We start from the raw sequence: 23128 nt of genomic DNA, 5'->3' as shown, positions 1-23128 counted from the left end.
TTATGGCTGTCGTCGTTTAGGAAATATTTTAAATATTCTGGCCTGTTACTTTTATATCAAAATTTTTTAAACTAGTTAATCTTGAGGGCATCTCACATCATCCATTCTGATTAAATAAGCTCAGCAAAACACTTACATATTACACTTTAGTTCAAAAGAGAATTAAGCTTTTTTTCATTAAAGGTAGTTTTTGTTTCACTTCGTAATGAACACAGTGAGTTGAACTGGGCCCTAGATTGCTATTTCACACTGTAAATTAGTTAGTTCCTTACTTACCACATGACAGCATAACCTAATGGAAAGTATGCAATGTTTTCTGGTTGTATATTTTATTTCTATATTGTAATCTTTGCTTTTGCAATGTTTCATGACTAAGGAAATACTGAAGGTCGCAGCATGACCATTGTATATTGGAGAAAACTATTACTGCATTTTAACAAATATTTACAGATGTTAATGGATTGGCTATCTATTTCCACTATTTTGTTTTTATTCAGACTTCTATGATTTATTATGTATTACCCTTTAAAATATATAGATGTGTGCAAACAAGAAAAAAAAGCAAGTACATTCTTAAAAGGCACAGGTCTGACTTTATAACCAAGTATAAAATGAAAGAACTAGCTTACTCTTACCTGAACCACCCCTTGAACAAAACAAGGTTCAAATCCAATTGGTTTCAAATGAACACTAGTGCGTTTAAGTTATCAGTAGCAGTGTGAGCAAAGATGAATACAGAAAAGTATAATGAGCTTAGCATTTCAGTGCATGCCTGTACCCTACTGAAAAACGACAATCCACTTAAAAATTCCTAGCTGCGGCAACTTGAAAAATATCATGAATGGTAGTGAATATAGCCATTGTACTTGCATCACAGATATTGCCTATCATAATTGTGACATTTCACCGCCATAAACCAATACTTAACATATTGTATAGGAGGGAGAGGAATATGCAATTATGTCACTGAACATCATTGTTTCTTACAGGCTTGAAATTTTACAGTTAGGGGATTTCAACTTGGTTGGGAAGAACAGCTGGATAGGGAAAACAGATTTGAGGGGACTAAAATCTGTACCTGATTACATTTCAGCGATCACAGCTAGAAATTATGTCTGCTAGACAAGAACAGATGCATTTGACTGCATTCAATTACTCTAGCCAGCCCTCTGCACTTCACTACGGTTGAATAGCTTACAATTGTTTACTGTCTATGCTCATCAGAATCCCCTGAGAGAGAGCCAGTGCAACTCTTCTACATCCCTCAAAAGCTAATTATAGATCAGCATTGATGGAAGCTTGGAAACAGTTGACTCTCTTGTGCTCTCATCCAGGGTTTGATGGAGTGGAGGAAAGAAAGGAGGAAGTCTATGATAATAACCCAGAGTACATAAATTACAGGAATGAAAAATACATTGTTAATTTTGAAAGATAGACATTTAATTTAGTTTATGACTTCAGTCCTGAAATACTGAGATAAGCTTTCCATAGGGATTAAAGTTTTCATGTGAACTTAACCCTACTATACCATTAACAAAAAAAAACGTAGTTTAAAATGATTTGAAAGGAATTACAGCCTGAGGAAAAATAATTTCCAGTACTTTGATCAGTAATTCCATCATGACCCACTTACAGCAGGTATCACATGATTTCCAAATCCCTTTGCATCTCACATATAATGCAATTGAAGCGTTACGGAATCTTAATTGTTCATTGCCTTTTCTTAAAATTAGATTGTAAAAAGAAAATTATTTAAAATAAATTTATTTCCAAAACACAACTTGTTTATTGATGACAATTTATTTTGTTTGAAATAGTTTTTGGAAAAGATGATATATTTTATAAACGTGCAACAGATCCATGTTAGTCGAGTAAAAATAAACAGAATTCCTGTCTGCTGAGCAAGTCAGTGTCTCCTGAGGACAATATGGGAGGTGTGTCAGGCTATACCTTGTAACATCCCTTACATTTTCTGCAATTATCATTTTCTTATTGGGAACGCTAGCAGCTTGCAATCAATGCTCACTTAAGGTGATATCAAGATTGCAATTTAATTCCTGCAAGAAATTCAAAGCCCCTTTCCATAGCATTTTTGTTGAGGTGGATGGGTACCTAAAACTGACATAATGGTCAGTTCTGGCAATGACCTGGCAGATTATCATTGTGAAATTTGAGTTTTGGTCATTTTGCCTTGATTTTGTTACTGATATCTGTTATTATTTCGGCCTTCAGTAGTTTTTAGCTTTTGGCAAAGTAGTTGGAGTGCAGCGTGATTTTAATCTTCGGACTTGATAACCTTCTATGCCTTCAGTAGGCATATTTCTCTACTCAAGGACTCTCCTTGTAAAGGCTGCACTACATTTGCTCAGCTTCTTTATGATCCCTTTGGTGATTAGCATTGATGCCTCATCCTTTCCAAACTTTTATGAAGTTTCAGAATTCCACACGCATAAATTTATCAGTGTGAACCAATTACCCTGTAACCTCCTGCAAACAAGTGAAAGCATCCAGAGAAGGAACATTGCAAAGCAATGTTCAGATCAGCACAGGAATCATTTCAGCAAATCTCATGAACAGAAACCACTGAACTGCCTCCCCAGTTCCTCATCATCCATAACACCCATGTTTTTTCCCCCTGTGTCTGTCTGTATGTGAGTGTAGAGGGGGAGTTCAGAGTTTAAGGGGTTTTAGCTGGTACAGTTATAAGCCAATGGTTCATAACTGTAGTTAGAGTCTGAACAGCAATTCTTGTTAGGTCTAAAGTCTAAGTACATACTTTCTGCCAACCTGGATCTGAACATCAGGTAAATTGGGAAAATTCTGTGTGCTTTTTTATACCTTTAGCATTTGTGCTGACTCTGGGAATAGCATAGTTTTATTTGCAGCATGCTACCCCAGTGAGGTATAACAACAAGACATCTTCATTTGCATCATTTACTTGTTCAGTTGCAATTTTGACTGGTGAACTATCTGGGGTGCACTAGATTCTTATCATATCCGTGATGACTTCTTCCATTTTGTCTTCACATTCATACAGATCATCAGTACTGGTTTCCAGTCTAAGAAGACTACTATCTTGTACTGTCTGTTTTGATATTCATCCAGAGGAGTAGAAATTCCGAAATGTCATGTACAACCATTTCTATCTCTTGAACAGCATCTAGAGAATGTAACTAGAAAGCTGCTGCTTTCATTGAGCATCGTTTACCATTAACCACTGTCCACATTACAGCCAGTAAAAACCTTTGTCTCGGTATATTGCAGGAAAATGGCTTCAACCGTTGGTGCTGGCTATTGAGACATCCCCAAAACTTTATTAAGATCCTTTGGGTCTAAGCAATAGGCTCAGTTTTCCAGTTTATTTCACTGTTATCACGCTGTTAATCAAGTATTCATAAGTTGTCCTTATCCTGTTTACTCCCTTTTCTTCCTCTTCTGTCTTGTCTTTCAGACTGACCACGATGGCAAGTGAAACTCTCCTTAGCAGATGCTGCATTGGTCTTTCACTCTTTTCACTCAGATATGGAACTGCAAATCTCCATTCCTCCCACTGCACTGAGCTTGCAGCTTAATGTATCTTCTTGTTAAGATATCATTCCATCACATAGCCTCAGTCTTAGTTTCAAGGGCTTCATTTTTGGATGATCTTGAGCCACTTTGCACAGGTTTTTAGAGCTCAAGATGTTACACAAAGTACCTGTGTCTCTCTAACACTTCACATTCATGTGGTGCTCTCTTTTTAGAATCGTTAGTCTAACAGTCACAAATCGATTAGGCCTGGCAATGCTAACCTGTTCCACGGTGTGAAGTGATTTGTCAGGCTCATAGGCTGAAATCTCTCCAGAAGCCATCTTCATAGATTTGCTTTACTTCTTTCCAGTTAAACACTTGCAAGCAAGAGGTTCAAAATCTTGCAGTTATAGCAATACTGGATATGCTTTATTTTCTTTTGTATGATGTCCTCTATAATAATTACATCCTGCCCTCTGGCCTTGATCCTACCACCGGCTTTTCTTCTTCTTTCCACTCTATTGTTCTCAATCAGACAGCCTTGTGTCACTGCATACAACAAAGCCCCATTTGTTCAACCATTAACATGGTCAGTTGATGATTGACAACCCCAGAGCTTCTGCTCATCTTCAACAGTTTTCTTGAGAATCAATTTCTCTTCTCTCAGTGGAAGATAGCAGGATCTGCCTCATGTCCAATATAATCCTATGACTGATGAGTTCACTTTTCAATTGTATAAACACTGAGTTAAATATTTAAGTGTGGTCTCATACTGATCAGTGGCATCCCTCTTTCTCAATGTCAGATATTGAAAACAAGCTATTCATAAGTAACATTAATATGTGTCTCACAATGTACCTTCAAAATCACTGCAATTCACCTTTTCTGCTCCCCAGTGATATCTATACTGCAATACAGTTTGTAGCACTCTTTCTCAAGTGCTAATAGCACAGTTGGTACTCTAATTTGTGTAGGCTTTTTTAATTCGCTAACTATTTCATAGTTCTGCCACTGAGAGTGGAAAGAAGAATCAATTCTGTCTCATATCTCCTTTCATTTCTGCAAACACAGGGAATGGAAACTGCAGAGTCATTTTGTCTCATCCAGTAATTCAAAATTGCAGTCTGATGCCTTTCATTTCTTCTCTGCCACTTCTTTCAGTTAGTTGTCTCTCAAACAGTTTTGAAATCCATGCATTTTCAGCTTGATACTCCTTACTGTCTTTCTTACAGTAGGTTGTCTCTTAAACAGTTCCAAAAATTCACTCTGCCTCAGCGGCACCATTCTTGACACCATGGTTCAAGTGAGGTATTTAATGGCTGCTGTACAAAGGCATTTAAAACAGAGAAAAAAAGTTATATGACAATGTCAAGCCAGCCTGAACTTAAAGTACACTTTTTCCAAACGGCGTGAGGTGAGTGAGGCTTACATTTAGAAGTGGGACCATGATGTTGAGAAAGACCCCCTGACTCTCAGTCTCTGAACTCAGAATCTTGCTCCCTTGTCTTTTCCCTATAGCCAGACAGATTTTTTTCCTTGATATAAGTCCCTTTTGAATGGCATGACTAAATCTGTCTCCCCCATACTCTCTGGTAGTACATTTCACATCCCATCCTCTAATGCTGCAAAATGTTTTTTCCCTAGGCCACCAATCACCTTAATTCTGTGTTCTCAACCACCAATGGGAATGGTTACTCTATCTGGGTACCTCACCCATTTGACCTGTTAAAATTTTCATCTCTGAAATCTCTTCATAATCGTATCTTCTCCATGAAAAATAGCTCTAAATTCTCAAATCTATCTACATAACTGATGTTCCTCATCCCTGGCACTATTCTTGTGATTTTTTCTGCCCTCTCTTGAATGTGTTAACGTCAAAGTGTGGCACCCACAGCTGGGCACAATACAATACTTAAGTTGTGGTTTCTCCTTAACAGCACAATGGGTATGTCTACACCATGTATTTTGCAATGGTTCAGGGAGACAGCTCACCACCACCTCCTCAAGAGCAACTAGGAAAGGGCAATAAATGCTGACCTAGCCAGTGAAGCCCACATGCTAGGAATGAATAAACAGTAAGGTTCCAACCTGTCTTTTATAAACGTTTTCAAAGTTTTATTGATAACTGTGCTGATTGGAATGAGGTTTGCCAGGTGGACCTCATAGAATATGAGTTCCCCGATTGGGGCTGTTTATCTGGTCCAAATCAGGGAGTCCTGGCTGGCAATTATAAACAGTAGCATTAGGGGCTCTGCTCGCTCTAGGAGCCAGCTGTGAACAAGCTGTGTTAGTGTCATGTAGTATGCACATGTAAATAAAGGGCGACTTGGTGAGGGGACACTGGCCTTTGTGGAGTTATTTCAATATCATCCTTGCTTTCGTACTCAATGCCCTAGTTTAAAAAGCCCAGGAGCCCATATGCTTCATTAAACATTCTCTCAACTTGAATTGCTACCTTTAGTAATATATTCATAAACAGTATGCATATACTCCCAGGTTCCTCTGCTCCTCTATTCTCTTTAGATTTATACCCTCTATTTTGTATTTATCCCCCCTGTCCTTTCCACCTAAAAAAAAGTTACTTCACACAGTGTAGTGCTAAAGGAATAGTGTACTATTGGCAGTGCCATCTTTTGACTGAGAGACGAAAGCTGAAGCTCTACCTGCCTCTTCAGATGAACTTTAAATATCTGACAACAGCAATGAAAGAATAGCAGGGAAGTTTTTCTGGTGTCTAAACAAATGCAGGTATTTCTGCTATAATGAGTGTCTCATGAATGCAAACTGGCTGTAATGCAATTGATGAGTAGTGGGCACTATTTGGATAACACAAACTTTCTATCATACAGTATAGCAATTTGCTACTGTGATTTCCCTATAATGCAATTTTCTGCTGCGATATAGCATGATCTTCTGTAGCAACATGTCACATAAGAATGCAACTGTCGTGTTATAGGAGAAACACGTGTGGTTAATTAACACCTAAAAGGAATTATCTGTTCATTTATTTGCTGATTTTGAGAGTTTCTTGGATGAAAATTGGCTGCCACGCACCTACATTACGAATGTTGTAACACTTCAAAACTATGTCATTAGAGAGGTACAAAGGTCTCTCGACTTTCACTAATGAGGATCGCATTGCGTCATTCAACACCCAGTCGGAAAACTGGACTCAATTTGTCTACACAATAATAAAATCTGAGGCTGGATTAACACAGCAGGCCCAGCAGCATCTGAGGAGCACAAAAGCTGACGTTTCGGGCCTAGACCCTTCATCAGACATATGCTCTATCTATTTATAACAAGAGAAATGCGATGCAGTCAATATGTCCTTATTTTTCAATTTGTTCACATCTTAAAATGGCCTGATCTTGTAAGGGAAAAAATATTGTAAAATTGGAAATTAGTTCTAGAAAAAAACTCTGATGTTTTTCTGCTTAGTGACTGGTCTTCAAATGAGTGTGATACAGTGTGCCATGTAAACATCTTTTCTGTGTTTTTGGGCTGCATTGTGAAATCCTGGAGCATCTCTATGGCTTTTGCAGCTTCAGTGAGGGCAGCAGGCAGTTGCATGCTTGGACATTTGCTGGCCTCCTCAATTGAAGAACATACTTCCTCTGTGATTGCCTCACTGTTGGTTGTGTTGTGCAGCGTATGGTGTCACCTTCCGTGGTGTACGTTTCCGTGGTAGGCTTTCCCGGAACATTCATTGTGGCGTCCTGCAGATGAGGGAAATGAGCTGCATCATCAGACGGGTTGGCTTCACCCTACCCCTTCTTGTATTTGGATCTTGCACACTCGTAGTCCATTTGAATTTAGTGCGGTAGAAAGCAGGGGGCAATCGTGGTTTCTATCACCATGTCCCAAACCTCCGTCAGCATGAGCATACCCAAGGGAACAGTTGGGTTTCATTTTTGATACTTATCAACAGTCTCAATCACAAGCCATTGTGGGGAATTTTCAAGGTTCTCATTATCCCGATCCATTGGCTGGAGCTTGACCTTAGTGCTGGGAGATAAAAATATTGGTCTGGCACTTTGGAGACCAGAGATATCTGTAAAGGTGATAACCTTCCTCTTCTTCTATTGATATATTCTGTCCAATTTCCTGATCCACGTTACAGGTCATCCAGATGGTTTTGTCAGCTTCATACTACATGGATAGTGTTTTGATCCTTGCAAAGTAGCATGCCTTAATGGCCTTACACATCACAAGATTGCTTTTTTGGGTCCATCCATGTTGGCACATACACAAAGCTATGACAATGCTTTGCTTTCCACAATTGAATGTTCTTTGCTTAGATTAGACTAGATTAGATTAGATTCCCTACGGTGTGGAAACAGGCCCTTTGGCCCAACAAGTCCACACCACCCCATGAAGCATCCCACCCAGGCCCGTACCCCTATAACCCACACACCCCTGAACACTACGGGCAATTTAGCATGGCCAATCCACCTAGCCTGCACATCTTTGGGCTGTGGGAGGAAACCGGAGCACCCGGAGGAAACCCACACAGACACAGGGAGAACGTGTAAACTCCGCACAGACACAGTTACCCAAGGCTGGAATCGAACCCGGGTCCCTGGCTCTGTGAGGCTGCAGTGCTAACCACTGAGCCGCCGTGCCGCCCAAGGTGAAACAATCTGGTAAAATATGGTAATACATTCACATTGGAAATGACTCCTGGTATGTACATGTTCAATGCTTAACATGATTTTGCTTCAAATCATCTGTCACTACTACCAAAATACTGCCTCATCCTGAATGCTTATGTGAAAGACAATGCAGTAGGAATGTTCTCTACTCAATCTGCCTTTAACCCCACTAACAGAACTTCATTGACTTTGAGACAGACAGCTGTTCACATCTTTCTCTTGCTAGAAAGAATGCCCACTTACCAAACTCAAGGGTGTTCGCCCTGTGCTTCAGAGCAGTTGACAAACCCAATGATGGAATTTCCCACTCTTTAGCGATGCACCACTGATTTCCACTTACTATACCAACTTTTTCTCCAATTGATAGCATTTTCAACTTTCTCATAGGTTTAGCCATACTTCCAGGGTTTATCGTCCAATCACAGAGAGATCTCAATCTCGAATGACTGTTTGCCTGAAATTTCATATCTACCATGGCCTTACTCTGCACTGATTAATTGGTAGGGTCAAAGGACGGGTATGGATGGGTTTGGCTTAAATACAGTTACCAACCCAGAATCGTACAACTGGATTTCCTATTGTGCCAGTGGGAATGGCTGACAATGTATGGAGTTACAGGTTATCCAAATGTGACTCATTGCAAATTCACTCTATTTTCTTTTCTTCAGGCAAATTATCCTTTAAATATTAGAAAATGATGTTCTCCTTTTAATGCTTATCATACACTTGCACTCCTCACACAATTACAGTCCCTTTAGCAAGTGTCTACAGCTTCCATTGGGCTACTGTACAGTTGTCTCTGATATAATACATGTTTCTACAATTCAAATCAGTTTTAACACAATTGAAGAATTATAGAACGCTATTTATAGAATGCAAACTTTCCCTACCTGTATTGGCTACAAGATGATTCTATTCTCATTACTGTAAATGTCACAGTTATTGTGCTACGTTCTTATAATGCGAAATTGTGTTAATTCAGAACTGACTGTATCCTCTTTTTATAAGCAATCATTTTGAATGAACATTTCACGGTGTGTTCTTCGTGTTTTTGGAGATTTTTAAAAATCCACTAAAAATCAAAACTGGTTTGATGATTCTGCTTACCTTGCCCATCACAGGGCAATCTCTCAAAATCCTTAGATAGCTGCAGAATATGTCTGTTCACCCAGAAACCATTTCTCTCCCTTATCAAACCATGGTGGTTGACAAAGGTAAGCTATCTTTTCTCGTTGCTGATAACACAGGCATCTGTTGTCTGTCTGGGATCTGCATTTTTTTGTAGGAAGCCTGTAACCTGACCTCAAAAATGGCCGTGTCTGCCAATTTCCTACAGCAACCCGAAAACAATTAACCTTACATCAAGGTAGAAAGGCTAATAAACTATTCATGAAAACCCACTCCCTTTTGTCATGGGAATAAACAAACAGTTTACAGCTAAATTATTTTTAGTTAATATCGATAACTTATGGACTTATGGATGCCAAGACTGTACTCATTGCAAACAAAGAGATTTTTACCTTGTCTCCTGACGTAAAGAAAGTCTTCTCAGTACAAATAAAATCTAAATCATATTTTGACCTCTAAATAACAAACTACCCAGGCTTACTGTCAGATAGACTGCATTGCAGGTAACATGACCCTCCATTAACTTTAAACTTATAGTTCAGTAATCAATTGTAATAAAAGTAATTTTATAGTTTTTTTTAAGAATTGCCTTCTTAGCTGTTATTTTGATATCACTACCCTTGTTATTCCCTCTTTTGTATTCTAGGTACTTGGTGTATGGCTTTTGTTTTAGTTTATATCTTATCTTTATTTGTACATAATTGTTCATTACCGGGTTGTTGCTGCTGGACTCTATGGACCATTACTGTAAATGCCTTCCACTGCTGTTGTAATTCTTCATTTGTTGGTAACTTTTCCAGTTTAATGTACATAGTTCTATTCTTTTCCTCTCAAAATTAGGTCTTTAAGAATTATTACTCTAGCCACTATTATATTTATACTCCCAAATTTTATTTTAAACCTTCTAGTACTGTAATTATTGCATTGCCCTTACGTTCCTTTACACTCACCTCTCTTATCTACACAGGCTCATGTCTCATTACCAGATTCAAAGATTCCCCCTCTTGTTTTTTTTCTCTAATTTACAGGGTAAGAAAGGAATCCGGCACATTAGAAAAATATCTGACTTTCACTACCTCTCCTTCAAAATGTCCTTAAAATTTCTTTACTTAAAATCTCCATGATCATTAAAATTTGACATACGCCCATTTTATTACCCTTGTTCTTTACCATGATATGGCTTTAGTCTCATTTCTATTCCTTTTGTTTCTTATTTCAAATATTTCACATATATTTCTTTATTTATTTTCATTATTCTGTGGTACATAATATGACCCTTTTCACATGTTTAATGCTTTCACTTTTATTTCAAACTGCTAGTATCCTTCTCTTAGTTATATTCCATTTACTGGTACCATTATGTCATTTGTAATATATATACATATTCACTCCTTCTTTCCTTTCCTACCCTCTCTCATCAATATTGTGTCCTGTAATATTTAGTTGACAGCCCTGTTATTTAAGTAATCAAGCTTTACTTATTCCTACTATGCCTGGTTCTTTGCTGCAGATTGTCTTCAGTCTCCACACCCCTCACAAACACCATACATTTTTATTTTAGCACTGTGCACAATGCTGTACAGGCAGTTTAAGTGATCTTTCATAGCCATTCCTTCATTTCGTATAAACTGTTATTTTACGCTTCTGTTTTATAATTCCATTTCATTTTGAAGCAGTTTATAATCCTCGCTCTTACTTTAATCCAAATTTTACTTTTAATTCTATTATTTTATCTTCAGCATCCTATTTTGGCCTCAGCCCTTCCCACATCTTATTAATCTTAAATTATATTGTCAGCCTTATTTGTCCTTCCCACTGGGGCACTAGTCACATTCCAGGTGGAGCATGCCAAGGATGACATTCTTTTATCTGCCCAGGCAAATGAAAATCCTCTTCCCAGGAAGTGTAGAATTATCAAGATTATTGTCCATGAAATCCTTTATATAAATTCAGTTCCTAATTTCTGATACTCCCTCAGATTGTACTGCTCCTACATTTCAACAATGCATTCACAGAGCCATTGAGTCATACAGCACAGTGCAACTCGTCCATGCCGACCAAGTCTCCTAACTAATTTGTTGACTTGTCTCAACTTGTCAAGGGTCATGTCCCTAAATATCCTACATACCTGTCTAAATGTCTTTTTAAAAAGGTTGTAACTGTACCTGCATCTAATCGCTTCCTCTGGCAGTTCATTCCACATATGAACCACCCTCTGTGTGGAAAGGTTGCCCCTCAAGTCCCTTTTAAGTCTTTCTCCTCTCGCTTTAAAAAGATGCCCCCTAGTTTTGAACTCCCTTTACACTGACGAAAACACCTTGTCTATTCACCTTATCTACGCCCCTCATGACTTTATCAAACTGTCTATGTCTATCCCTCAACCTTCTACACTCCAGTGAATAAAGTCCCAGTCTATCCTTATAACTAAACTCCCACCAACATCCTGGTAAATCTTTTCTGACCCACCTCCAATTTAAGAATGTCTTAAATGCCTTCTTTAGATTAGATTAGATTAGATTACCTACAGTGTGGCCACCGGCCCTTTGGCCCACCAAATCCACACTGCCCCTGGAAGCATCCCAGGCCCATCCCCCTATAAACCACACACTCCCTGAACACTATGGGCAATCCATCTAGTCTGCACATCTTTGGGCTGTGGGAGGAAACTGGAGCACCTGGAGGAAACCCACGCAGACATGGGGAGAATGTGCAAACTCCAAATTTAGAAATAACAAATCATTTACTTCTGTCTCTCCTGACTTGGTCATCGTATGATTAGCTTTAAAACAACAGCTAAAGAAAATGTGTATTCTTCCAAAACATGAACCCATATTTAACTTCCTTTTCCTTTCTCCCAAGTGTATAGGTACTACTGCTTTCTCACAACTACCTGCAATCACTGCTGTCGGTGGCTAGACACGTAATTTTTTCTCAGAATTCCACATGCACGGTACATAATTGAACCTGCATTTCTACACTGCTAAGGAACATAGAGTTGAAATTTTGAGAGCTTTTGACATGGAGTTTCTTTCAAACAATTATTATTATGTATATATTCAAATTAATCTTAAAGAGGTCAGGTTTCAGGTTTTCAATGGAAACCTCCAGTATATTTTGGTTTCTGAAAATAGGTTACAGTCACCACTCACCAATCCAGTCCTCCTAGTTAGGCGCTATGCATGTGGATATGGAGTTTGATATTGCAGCTCTCATATAATATCCCCGACCCATTTTCTGTCATAGCCTGCCTCCTTAAAGGGAACACAAGATCAGCAAAGTACTCCTAAAATTCTAGATAACAAAGTGTAGAGCTGGATGAACACAGCAGGTCAAGCAGCATCTCAGGAGCACTCCTAAAATTCTAACTGTTTAAAGCTTAGTATTTGAAAATAAGGGTGAACCTACAGCAGGTTGACTGCAGCGGTTCAAGAAGGCAGCTCACTTCTCAAGGGAAACTAGGAACAGACACGTCCCATTAGTAAATTTTTAAAAAGTTCTTTTTGTGAAAGTAACTAGCTCTTGTGGTTTGGTTCTGCTGCTAACCTAGAGGTCATTAAAACAATTGGGTAGAAATTAATTTGAAGCTCTTTCAGCTTCTGGGATTTTATTAGTTTTCCTGCTCCCCAATTACTCACTTCCCATTTCCTGAAAAAAATCAACTTTTGTAGGGATATGGTTCACAGATGTATGCAGTCATCTTGAACTTCATCCAAGTGAGCATTTTTCAAACCTACGTCCAGTTAATGAGAGTTAGCAGGCTGTTCAACCATGAATAATATCATACCAATTTTGTCCAACATTTTGTATAAAATAGTGTAATGGAATGTTTGAATAATTCTGAATTACATGAGCTACCACAGTCCTGCTTCACACTCAGGTTAAAAAGTGAGGGAGGATAGCAGGGGCTGGGGCTGGGAAATGAACGAGCAGAGTGGGGAGGTTCCCATCCAATTGACTGTTAATGTGCTAGAAGTTGAAATCCTGCCCCTTTGGAACAGGAAGTCCACTGCAAGAGCTCTCAACCAATCAGAAGCCAGCACCGTTCATGTACTGACAGTGCCACCTTGGCATTGATGTTCCTGCACCTTGCAACTTGAGGAAGGTGTTGAGTAAATGTTGGAAACATTTTAGATATTTGGGGGTTTAGGTCAGCATCTGAGGGAGAGTAATGCTTTGAGGTGCATCTCTGAGTGGGCTCAGCTAACGGGTGACCCCACATCCACAAGCAGACTATGTAAGGAAGTATATCAGTTTGGTACTTGGAGTTGGCATCTACTACTCGTTGATCTAGTCCTGGCAGTAGTGGAATTGATATTAATTGCATTTAAAAGACTCAATTGGCCCCATGAATGGGCCACTCATTGCCACCTCAGCCTCTAGTAGAGTTACACTGGGACACAGCAGACATGTAGGAAGGGCCCAGGTCAGTTGGGTAGCATCAAATCCAGCACAAAAACTCTGATTTACACAGTTCATGGGCTGAAGGAGCTATTCTAATCAATAATAGTTCACCAATAAATATCCCAACTGAGGCCAAGGATCTAAGTACAGGATAGGGATTGAATTCAGATATTCCAGACTTGAATGATTCAATAACACTACAGGTGATGTCTTATGCTGAAGATACACTTTTCCTAAAGGTTATATTGCTTTATGATGAAAGTGATAACCATGAAAACATCAACCATCTCCAACAGAAGTTTACACAGCTCCATGGAGACAAACCTTCCATGTGAAAATAACTATCTGGTGTTATTTAGTTTACACTGCAGTCAGCTACACATGCTGCTGAATAAGCTTCACTCATTCATCCATTTAATTCTAAGTGATTGACACCTGCATCCATAAATTCAATAAAATAACCTCCACACTTGTTTTCAACCAAAACTGGAATGAACATACTTCAGTCACAGATAGGTTTCTTTCCATCATTCCAAGAAATATCTTTCATTTTAAATCATAACAATGGCAGAGAGGTTGGCAATATTATTCACAGTAGGTTAGCATGCACTGTGAAGAGTTAAAATGTCATTATTCTGCTACAACACCCACAACTCCTCTGTGAATGAACTAAACCTGTGTTTGATAAGTCTAACACAATCTATGAATTCCAACAAAACCAGGTACACAAAGAAAAGAGTATATATTTTTAAACCAATTACCTCTACACCGTCAACAATAGCCTTCTTGTAGATTTCACTGAACGTTCATAGATAATATAAAATCCATTTTCCAAGTTGGCTGCTGACTATACAAGTACCAGTTTTCTGACAGCTCAACTTCTCTAATTTCTGTCTCCTAATGATGCAACAAATTCAGGAAACAGCGTAAACTACTGGCGTGAAAAATAGTGATGTTAAACATGGGGAAAATAAACTACATGCAACTTAGTTATGACTGAAAATCAAGTTCCTGTTCTGTAAATTATGTTCTAGCAGCAAAATAACTTCCCTCTCTTAAAATATCCTTCACCAGGGTATGTCAATAGTCACGTTGAAATTCAAAGCAAGAATCAGAAAATGCATTTGATGAGTTGATCAAATTAGAGTGAGTAACATTCCAATCAAATGCTTGATTAATTAGCAGCATCTCATTATTTTATAGTCATTTATTCTTTAAATCTAGATATGACTTTCAGTAAACAAAACTTCAGACAGATTTATTATTTACGAAATGATTATGATGCAAGACAAAATCAGAGATGAAAATCTTCATGAACCCAAGATAGGCATATCAGCTCATTGGGCAGGAATCTCTCAAAATTGGGCATTTTGTATCCTGGGAACATCTGCCGACCCGCTGGAAATAACATCACTTGTATGTGGAATTTGTGCATGCACAGTACGATCGCAGTCGTACCTTAGGCACAGTGAACATTCCTCGACATCTGCCTATTCCTCCAATCCCTGAAATGCATTTAGCTATAGTTTCAGAGGAGTTACATTGGTGGTGGAGTGATCTTTTGTAATTTAAAAATATGCAAGGGTAAAGGTATGTTGGAAGGAGAATGGATTTATATGTTAGGTTAAGGTATAAAACATGATGTGAATTATTGCACAAAAAAAAGCAGTTCAACAATGCCCAAATTGTGACTCATTTCAATTCAACAAGAATAACTCAAGAGGAATTCTTGAAGGGAAAGAGGTGAATCTTTCTAGAGAAATTTTGCTTGTGGTTTATATTCTAATGAGAGAGAAGTGTGAGTTTGTGTTTTGAATGCAAAACCATGAGTAGCAATGAAAGAAATCTTCCATTTAAAAGTATCTTGCTCCAAATAAATGCTAGTGGCATGTTGAAGAGAAAGCTCAATAATTTTATTTTTTCCCCAACTGCACTTTCACAAAAGTTGATATTTAGATGTTTCCACCAGAATTGCCCATCATCTTAAATTTTTTCTGGTTATTGAAGGATGCTTTTCCTGCCCAATTCTGCTGACAATCCAGAAACTTATGCTGTGTAGAGTTAGTAGGAACTGTAGATGCTGCAGAATCTGAGATAACAAGGAGTAGACCTGGCTGAACACAGCAGGCCAAGTGGCATTAGAGGATCAGGAAAGCTTTCCTGCTCCTCTGATGCTCCTTGGCCTGCTGTGTTCATCCAGCTCTACACATTTATGCTGTGTATCTCCGTTGCCTGAACTTACCATTCCTGAGTCACCAACACACCTGGTTTGAGGAAGCTGGCTGGCTGTTCCAGTAATTCAATGCATCTTTAAAGCAGCCTATAATTTCTTCATGGTTTGCCCCTTCCGTTATTAAGAGCCAAGCGAGAAAAAGAAGCATATAATAGCTCAGATTTTGCGATAGAAACAATGTCAAGTCCATCAGCACTCACCATAATTATGAAGTAAACAATTTCTGGTATGCAAGACGTGGAAATTCCTACCTATTTGCTCTGATATTCTACCAGTTAGTGGCACCTGTCAAAGATTTCAGCATTCAAATATGTAAGTTGTAATGTCACAATACTTAAGTATTAATTATCCATTAAAACTCCAGAAAGAGGCAGGACATGATTTATTGAGATATGAGTTAATTTCTAGTAGCATGGTGAGCCTTAAATTATTCGCAAGTAACTTCTCACAGCCTGAAAATGTAATTTTAAATGTGTTATGAAAGGTCATAAGTTGGAACATTGAACTCCAAAATGACTGGTGTTTAGTCAACACTAGGCATTGATTGAGGGGCTCTTGTGGCACAATGTCAGTATTCCTACCTATGACCTTGGAGGTATGAGCTCAAATCCCAACAGCTCCAGAGGTGTATCATATGATGTCTGAACAGGCTAATTAAAAATCTAATTAAGAGCTCTTGTAGTGAAGTGGTAATGTCTTTATCTTTGAGCCAGGAGCTGTCAGTTTAAGTCCCATTTGCTCCAGAGTATGTAATAACACCTCTGAACAGGTTGATTAGAAAATGTCTTAAAAAGAAACCTACACATTGATTGACATCATAATTTGCTGGTGTATATATGTTTTTGACAGCTCTGGGCTTGCATTAATGGCCCACTCAAGATACCATCTGACGTGCTTGGAACAGAACTGTGCATGGATGTTGCAAACCAAAATAAAGTCCAAAGCACTGAAAGCACACTATGTGACTGAATTTCCAGCCCACTGTCTTCGTTTCAGCTATGTCAGTTTCAGTTTGGTGGTACAATTCAGACACTTGTAACTACATTGAAATGCCATTCTGTATTTTGCTTACATTCAAAAATAGATCATTCAAATTCATGATCATTGATTGGGACTAATCTGGTGCAGTGGTAATGTTTCTACTCTGGGCCAGGAGAGCTGGGTCCAAATCCCACCTGCTCCAGTGACGTATAATAATGTCTCTGGACCGGTTGATTAGAAAAGATCTATAACCTTGAAATATACAATGGAGATTGAGCTTGGCTTATTAACTTTAAGGACATTGCATGTGTGTTACGAGTTGCTGAATGTCATTCTAAGAGGAATACAACAAATCACAAAAAAGAAAGATATGTGGTTTACTGGGAAAACTACAGGAGCTGAACAAAGAAAACTAACAAAAGCTTTGTATGTTGGAAAGAAGATAGTTTCTAAATTAAACTGGTATTCAAATTTTAGAAGCCCCAAACAGGCAAATAAAATAACAGAAGTAAAAATAATATCTTTACAAAGTCAAACATAACTGTTTGCCAAAACAGCACAAGTTAGCATATTTCGTAGGGAAAATTTATGGAGCAGATTATGACCTGCTGACAATGCAGAAACGATAATATTTTTATTTCCCTTTCTACTCTCACAGTCTGACTAATGTGACCAAAATGCAGCAATCACATTCTGCCTGGAAATGCAAAGAAATGTCATTGTATATATCTCACAAAAGGAGGCAAAGTAATTGTATGTGCTTAAAAATATAACTTTACTGCAAATTTATTCTGCTTTATCAGATTTTGAGGCGTTTTTATTACACATCATATCTTACAGAGTATCACCCTTCATCTCCTGATGGAAGTGTTATTCTGGGCTCCAGACATTCATCTACTTACTCACAAAACTACTGTCATGGCTGTGCAGATATTTGAGGAGAATCACCTAAATACCAACAGGCAGACAGAGAGAGGGATCTAGGACAGCTGTATGGAATCAGACTGCCTCAGCCCTCCGAAAAAGACTGGGCAGAAAATTTTGGGATTGGCAGATGGTTCAACCATGATACCTACCCCTCTCCATCAGGAGGAAAGGCAGCAGCAAGGCTACTGGCCCCATATACCCCACATACAATTAGAAGCTTGCCCCTCAAGTGTAAAGCACTGTGGACAGGCTAAATGAGCTTCTCATGGGAATTCTACCCCTCACTGGCAGGATTCCTAGCTTCTCACTACAGGAGGTTCTGTCCTGAAGAGGTGTTGGCATACTGCAAGGATGTCTACACAGGAAGCCTGATGAATCCTGGATCCGGGTAAATCCAGGGGCATGGGAGATTTGGTAACTCAGAGAGGGGGCAAGGAAGGGTGAGTTTTAAAGAATGTGAGGGTGGGAAGGAAGGGATGATGCTATCTATTCAGGAGGTGTCACCCCCCCCATCATAGCACCCAAACTAAAGACCCACTTTCCACCCCCCCCTCCGCCATGGACAGGACCAATGTCATCTACAAAATCCCTGCAGAGACTGCAAGAAACATTACATTGGATAAACAAGAAGGAAACTAACAACAAGATTACATGAACGCCAACTGGCTACAAAAAGACACGACCAATAATCACTCATCTCAATCCACATGGACAAGGAGAGCCACAACTTTGACTGTGACAACACAAAGATCCTCGGCCAGGCTAGGCAGAGACAAGCACGTGAATTCCTGGAAGCATGGCACCCTATAAAGCATGCTATTAATAAACACATTGAACTCGATCCCGTATACATTCCACTATGAAGGAAAACTGGAAGTGAGGCAATCGATCTCAACGGGCCCCAGAGTTTAAAAACCGGTGGGAAAACACACCGATGCTTCATTGGAGGCTGCACTGAGGATATTACCAAGCACAGTAATGAAAAGTCTGCGAAACAACAAACAAGCTCAGCGAGCCAACCAACCTCAACACCTCCCTCCCTTCCTGTTGTCAATTGACCCTTAATAATTTATTAACATATGGTGGTGGGTCCATGAGGCTCAATCTGGAGTGTTGTAAAGGTGAAACAAAAGGAGCAATCACTTATACCCAGGACCTGAATGGCTCAGTCCACTCATGACAGCGGTCTCCTACTCCTGGGCTAGAGAAACCATCCCAACTGCTAAATCTGACTTCAAGTTTTCAACCACTTCACTTCAGAAAGAGAATTTTCAAGGAAGCAGGACCATTTTCAGGGGCTGAATTTTCATCTTCTTAAGTAACCATGATTCATACTAACTTTGTATCTTATTTTAGACAGTAATTTGGATCACCTTTTTCCTTTATTGATGTGAGTAGTTAGACAGTGAATGCTAGTCTATTGTTTAATCATGGGTATTGGAGTCCAGGCTAAATCAAACCTATCCACACCTCCAATATCTACACTATTAGGCACTTGCTTAGATTAGTTTGATTGGAAGTCACTGTTTAATCAGGGGCAGGAATCCAAGACATTATTTATCTTCTCACAATCATGGATGCCTACTGCAGTGCTGCACACTAGATGCTAGATTTTTAACTCAGCCTAAATAGATACCAAATCTGCATATGTTTCTGATCTATGTTGCTTACATATCCTCTGTAGGAACATACCCCATGTTCCACATATTCTCCTATCACAGTTAATACTCATAACAGTTATACCTTACAGTAAGTAGTAATGTCATTGCATTGAAAATATTCAGACAGGAGATTCAGTGTCATGCTTTGTCAGTTCTTCATCAAAGATATAGGAATAAATTGCTAGGCTTAGCAAGTTGATTGCATGCAAGGTTAAAAAGCAGAAGGCAACTCAGGGATTTGCTCTTTGGAAAGGCAAAGATTGAAAAATGACTTGCTCTCCATTTTACTGGCAAAAAAAGACTGAGGCAATTCTATTTCAAAAATATGTGGAGACAAAAGGAAAATCGAAGAGAATTCAACAAAGGAGAACAAAATCTGCTGGCGTAAAATGGAATGTGAGTTCACAACTCTTATACTTCCTTCACAAACCCACTACCTCTCCACCATCGAGCAGCTCGCCTTCCTCCTGCAGCCAGAATTCATTCTTGTTTCACACCCTGACACATCTAAAAGCCACAGGATGGATGAAAAAAGCTATGCTGTGGGTGTTTTCTATGCAAGAATAAAGAACACATAACTAACCAAAAACAAGTACCAAACAAAGACAGTCAACTTTAGCCTTTCTTGTAATAAATTGTACAGCAACATCAACTTTGGTGTTTACATAGTCTATTGAACCCTCAACAAAAGATCAGCTTCCCCATGTGAACTGTTTCACTGGTTTCTTCTTCTGTCAACTCGTAAAATAGAAAGGTACATTTTAAAAACAAACATGAATAAATGCAGTGACATTTTCACTAGCCTGAAGGTCCAAAATTTTTACTCTAAATAAATGCAGCTAATATATATTAGTTTTCTCAATTGCCCAACAAATTACAACCTTGAGCAGTTAGACTAAACAGAACAAGTTGATTATATCTCACGCTGTGCCAAATTGGCTAACATCAGTTAGGACTGTTTCAGTAAAAGATGAGTAGCCTTAGTGCTCGTGGGCTACATAGGCATGAGAAGGTCACTGCTCACCATTGCTGATTACAATGCATGACTCACTGCCATATTGACGCAGATATGAACACTGAAAGATGAAATGACGGAACTGCTCAGCTCACAAAGTGCATTAGCCAGGCTGTACTCGCTCTCAAGTTCTTCCCTAAACAATAGCTGCATCGATGTGGTACAAGGGTGGGCTACAGTTTGCCACAGGAAGCAGTCAATACTACAAAAGAAGACAAGAAGAAAAACTTGGCAGTAAAATAAAGGTAATTCAAATTTATCCATTTGACTTAAAATGACAAAAAGAGGTATGGTTCAAGTTCAGAAAATGAAAAAGCAGTAAATTTGATTTAGTTATTTTGTAAACTGGATGTGACTCATAGCCTCTCAAAGTGCAAGCTCTCCGCTGACAAGCCTCATTGTACGAAACTTAACTGTAAAAATTTCTAGGGTCTTTTTAGTAAGGATCATGGTGAACCCGAATTCTGTACGATAACTGATCCATACAAAGTGTTTATCCTGGTGTCTAGGTGACTGGATCAAGGAAATGTCATGTGCAAAATTCCTGTACACCCCCTGACATTATATGTCATGCTTGAGATGGACTTTGCTCAACTGGGCCCTATGGGGAAATAGAAGTGAAACTGGAACCAGCCTGATTTTTTTTTGGCACAGCCTATGCTCCCAGCCAACTTGCACACTGAATACATCACTGGAAAATTCACCATAATTATATTTCAGTTTATGTAGTGCAGCACACTTCAATATTCTTACTACATGGGAGACAAATATTTTTCATATTACTGCAAGTAACACAAAGCCATCATAAAGTGATATCCAAGATAATAAAATGTGAGGCTGGATGAACACAGCAGGCCAAGCAGCATCTCAGGAGCACAAAAGCTGACGTTTCGGGCCTAGACCCTTCATCAGAGAGGGGGATGGGGGGAGGGAACTGGAATAAATAGGGAGAGAGGGGGAGGCGGACCGAAGATGGAGAGTAAAGAAGATAGGTGGAGAGGGTGTAGGTGGGGAGGTAGGGAGGGGATAGGTCAGTCCAGGGAAGACGGACAGGTCAAGGAGGTGGGATGAGGTTAGTAGGTAGCTGGGGGTGCGGCTTGGGGTGGGAGGAAGGGATGGGTGAGAGGAAGAACCGGTTAGGGAGGCAGAGACAGGTTGGACTGGTTTTGGGATGCAGTGGGTGGGGGGGAAGAGCTGGGCTGGTTGTGTGGTGCAGTGGGGGGAGGGGATGAACTGGGCTGGTTTAGGGATGCAGTGGGGGAAGGGGAGATTTTGAAACTGGTGAAGTCCACATTGATACCATATGGCTGCAGGGTTCCCAGGCGGAATATGAGTTGCTGTTCCTGCAACCTTCGGGTGGCATCATTGTGGCAGTGCAGGAGGCCCATGATGGACATGTCATCAAGAGAATGGGAGGGGGAGTGGAAATGGTTTGCGACTGGGAGGTGCAGTTGTTTGTTGCGAACTGAGCGGAGGTGTTCTGCAAAGCGGTCCCCAAGCCTCCGCTTGGTTTCCCCAATGTAGAGGAAGCCGCACCGGGTACAGTGGATGCAGTATACCACATTGGCAGATGTGCAGGTGAACCTCTGCTTAATGTGGAATGTCATCTTGGGGCCTGGGATGGGGGTGAGGGAGGAGGTGTGGGGACAAGTGTAGCATTTCCTGCGGTTGCAGGGGAAGGTGCCGGGTGTGGTGGGGTTGGAGGGCAGTGTGGAGCGAACAAGGGAGTCACGGAGAGAGTGGTCTCTCCGGAAAGCAGACAGGGGAGGGGATGGAAAAATGTCTTGGGTGGTGGGGTCGGATTGTAAATGGCGGAAGTGTCAGAGGATAATGCGTTGTATCCGGAGGTTGGTAGGGTGGTGTGTGAGAATGAGGGGGATCCTCTTGGGGCGGTTGTGGCGGGGGCGGGGTGTGAGGGATGTGTCGCGGGAGATGCGGGAGACGCGGTCAAGGGCGTTCTCAATCACCGTGGGGGGAAAGTTGCGGTCCTTAAAGAACTTGGACATCTGGGATGTGCGGGAGTGGAATGTCTTATCGTGGGAGCAGATGCGGCGGAGGCGGAGGAATTGGGAATAGGGGATGGAATTTTTGCAGGAGGGTGGGTGGGAGGAGGTGTATTCTAGGTAGCTGTGGGAGTCGGTGGGCTTGAAATGGACATCAGTTACAAGCTGGTTGCCTGAGATGGAGACTGAGAGGTCCAGGAAGGTGAGGGATGTGCTGGAGATGGCCCAGGTGAACTGAAGGTTGGGGTGGAAGGTGTTGGTGAAGTGGATGAACTGTTCGAGCTCCTCTGGGGAGCAAGAGGCGGCGCCGATAGAGTCATCAATGTACCGGAGGAAGAGGTGGGGTTTGGGGCCTGTGTAGGTGCGGAAGATGGACTGTTCCACGTAACCTACAAAGAGGCAGGCATAGCTGGGGCCCATGCGGGTGCCCATGGCCACCCCCTTGGTCTGTAGGAAGTGGGAGGAGTCAAAAGAGAAGTTGTTGAGTGTGAGGACGAGTTCCGCTAGGCGGATGAGAGTGTCGGTGGAGGGGGCCTGGTCGGGCCTGCGGGACAGGAAGAAGCGGAGGGCCTTGAGGCCATCTCCATGCGGAATGCAGGTGTACAGGGACTGGA

General features: G+C 40.3%; 1 protein-coding gene across 8 annotated transcripts in view; it reads right to left on the bottom strand.

Annotated features, from left to right (window-relative positions):
• fgd4a (FYVE, RhoGEF and PH domain containing 4a) overlaps window positions 1-23128 on the bottom strand; it is a 206416-nt gene that overhangs the window by 73213 nt on the left and 110075 nt on the right. The window contains exon 1 of one of the 8 annotated variants that reach the window (XM_048548486.2): window positions 20548-20568. The exons of 5 other annotated variants lie outside the window; for them this stretch is intronic. The gene's annotated coding sequence lies outside the window, so the exon portion shown is untranslated. Of the gene's footprint in view, window positions 1-635; window positions 729-14455; window positions 14569-20547; window positions 20569-23128 lie in introns of those variants that run through there. 2 more of the 8 variants (XM_048548480.2, XM_048548482.2) reach the window with 2 other exon arrangements.

This window comes from Stegostoma tigrinum, chromosome 18 (genome assembly GCF_030684315.1).
Source record: "Stegostoma tigrinum isolate sSteTig4 chromosome 18, sSteTig4.hap1, whole genome shotgun sequence".
NCBI lineage: Eukaryota > Metazoa > Chordata > Chondrichthyes > Orectolobiformes > Stegostomatidae > Stegostoma > Stegostoma tigrinum.
The sequence above is the reverse complement of the archived record's forward strand: the minus strand, read 5'-3'. Positions and strand labels throughout refer to the sequence as shown.